Source organism: Pan troglodytes, chromosome 1 (assembly GCF_028858775.2).
Source record: "Pan troglodytes isolate AG18354 chromosome 1, NHGRI_mPanTro3-v2.0_pri, whole genome shotgun sequence".
NCBI classification, from domain to species: domain Eukaryota; kingdom Metazoa; phylum Chordata; class Mammalia; order Primates; family Hominidae; genus Pan; species Pan troglodytes.
In genome coordinates this window covers 58,035,484-58,038,665 of record NC_072398.2, presented here as the reverse complement: position 1 = coordinate 58,038,665, position 3,182 = coordinate 58,035,484, and the positions used below count along the sequence as shown (strand labels likewise).

The window sequence follows — 3,182 nt, the reverse complement described above, 5'->3', positions numbered from 1 at the left end:
TCTGCCAATTTTCAGTGTTTATACAAATAAACTTCAAGTCTTATATAATAGGCAGAAAATAATGACTTCCATAATTTTTAAGGATATATTAAAGTATAGGAATCATTACATCAACCACATGTTAAAACAACTTTCTAATGCCTCTGTGTGCTGTGCATTGTCTTCATAAAGCATGGGTGCATCTAAATCATGTATCACCTTTTGGGTCGATGCAGTGGCTGATGCCTGTAATCCCAGCAATTCGGGAGGCTGAGGCAGGTGGATCACTTCAGCTCAGGAGGTTGAGAAGAGCCTGGGCAATGTGGGAAAACTCTGTCTCTGCCAAAAAATCATTAGCCAGGCATGGTGGTACATGCCTAGCATTGCAGCTACTTGGGAGGCTGAAGCAGGGGGATCACCTGATCCCCAGGAATTGAGGCTGCAGTGAATTGTGATGGTGCCACTGCACTCCAGCATAGGCAACAGAGTGAGACCCTGTCTCAACAAACAAATAAATAAATAAACAAACCACCTTTTCACTTTCATAAAATAGAAGTTCTCAACACTAATAACATTTTATAGATGAAGTAACATTTGTGATACTGGTAAAATTATTTATTTATTTTCAAGAGAATTAAATCATTTATTGATTACACATGATAATGGATGATACACAAGCTTCATTCCCATCTATAATTTTATCTGGTACCATTATTTGATTTAGATATATTGCATAGGATTTGCCAAGAATGATTTTTATAACCAATAATTCCATGATTTTGCTCGAGTAATCCCTTTTAATGGCAAACTTCAGGTTACAACAGTAACTATCAGTTCAACTACACCAAGGTTTCTGAAGACAATGGCTTCTCCACCCAAGCTATTGGTATATACATTCCAAATAGAACCTGGCATCACCTTGAAGGAATTCAAACTTCACACTCTTGGGGAAATTTACAAAAATGGCTTCGGAGTAGACTAACTTTACATGGTATATTTTTTAAAAGTCATTTATTCAGCATCATGATCAGACTATTACATTTAGCAATCAACAGCATGGGTGCCAAAAAAAAAATCTACATTAAAACCCTTTGTTGGAATGTTTTACATTTTCCACAGAACAGAAACTAAAATAGCCTGTTATACAATTAGTCACAAATATAGTCCTCGAGTTTTTTGCCCATACACAGGAGTATTTGTCTAAAACTGTCTTCATTGGACCTGCCACCACTGTGCTTGGCTGAGTTCACAAACCTTTTGTAACCTGCAGCTTCCCTGACACTTCTCTGGCTCTCCTCTCCTGCTAAGCTTTGTTTTCTAAGTAAAATCTTCTGCCACAGCCATAGCTACTGCCACTACTGAAACCACCAGAGCCACCTTGGTTTTGTGGTTTGGCAACATATTGGTCTCCACCACCATAGGGGCCAGAGCTTCTGCCTCCAAAGTTTCGTCCTTTCATGGGTCCAAAATTTGAAGACTGATTGTTGTAATTGTCAAAATCACTGTAGCTTCCACCATGTCCAAAATTGCTTCCATTTTTACCATATCCATTGTAGCCATCCTCACTGCCACCATATCCACCACCAACACAGTTGCCACCAAAGCCACCACTACCACTGAAGTTTCCTCCATGAACAAAGTTGTCATTCCCACCAAAATCACCTCCACAACCACCACCAAAGTTTCCAGAACCACTTCAACCTCTTTGGCTGGATGAAACACTAGCCATCTCTTGCTTTGACAGGGCTTTCCTAACTTCACAGTTGTGGCCATTTACAGTATGGTATTTCTGAATGACAGTCTTATTCACGGAGTCATGGTCATCAAAGGTTACAAAGGCAAAGCCTGTTTCCCTGCCACGGCCTCTGTCAGTCATGATTTCAATCACTTAATAATCTTTTAGATGATGTTCTTCAGTGTCTTCTTTAATGCCACCAACAAATATATTTTTCACAGTTAAGTGGGCACCTGGTCGTTGAGAATCTTCTCTTGAGTCAGCTCCTTTCGGTTCCACGACTCTTTCATCCACCTTGTGTGACTTTGCATTCATGGCTGCATCCACCTCCTCCACAGTGGCATTTGTGACAACCCAAAGCCTCTGGAGTTCTTGGTGTTTGGGTCTCTCATTATCACACAGTCTGTGAGCTTTCTCCATTGCTCAAAATGGCTCCTCAGACACTCATCGGTTGTTTCAAAGCTCAACCCTCCAATGAAGAGCTTTCTCAGCTGTTCAGGCTCTTTATGAAACTCTGACTTAGACATGACAGCAGGAAGAAGAGACACTTTGACAATGCTTCCTGGGTGCCATCCACAGGCAGAAAGTGTGATTTTGTAAAATTGTTAAACTTCTTAAAAATGTAAAGTATTTTAAGCCAACTAAAAACATGATTTTACTATTAGCATAATTTTAACATCTGTCAGAATATTCTATCCCTTTGCATAAAAACACTTTTCTATGACCCACTTAATTTTTAATCTTTTGCTTAATATATAAATCAATTTCTGCAAGTCAAAAACTTTATTAATTTTTACTTTTACCAATTTCATTTACTTATTTGGATAGTAAAATCCAATTTAACTTTGAGTCCCTGGGGAATATAAAACAAATTTGTTTTATGTTAATTGATGTTTAAATGAAAATGTATAAGAAATCTGTAATTGAACTTTTTAATTTAAAAACAAAGTTTAGTTTTTTAAAGTTGCCATCAATCCATTTTATTTAGACTTTCTGTTTGGTTCTGTGAGGGATCATAACACATTTTTTGTATTGTCAATAGTTCTGAAACATATAAATATTAAAAATTCATTTAACATTTTATGTAGTTCAAGTTTTGCAAAACTGTTACGTATAATGCTATATACACAAACAAATACACACATGCACAATACATACATACGTGTCTGTATAATGTTTTTGAGAAAGACACTCACTCATGATTCATCCCATTTGCTTGCTTTGAATATCAGTATATTAAAATATATTTTATCTCTCATGCAGTGTGATAATCATGAATGTTAGACTAGTTCTTTTATTATTATGTTTCAATTAAATAGTGCCATCAATGCATCATTTTGGAAAGTAAATAGAGTTTTTGTGCAATATATTTAATTTCTGCATAAAAAATAAACTGAAACATTGTTACTATCTTAGTTGGAGATTAAATCCCAAGTCTACAGGCTCACTTTTCATTCCTTTGAGCCAG

At 36.5% G+C, this 3,182-nt stretch overlaps 1 pseudogene; it reads right to left on the bottom strand.

Moving 5' to 3' along the window:
- Window positions 1–1,011: 1,011 nt before the first annotated feature.
- Window positions 1,012–2,625, bottom strand: LOC100615469 (heterogeneous nuclear ribonucleoprotein A1-like; annotated as a pseudogene).
- Window positions 2,626–3,182: the final 557 nt, after the last annotated feature.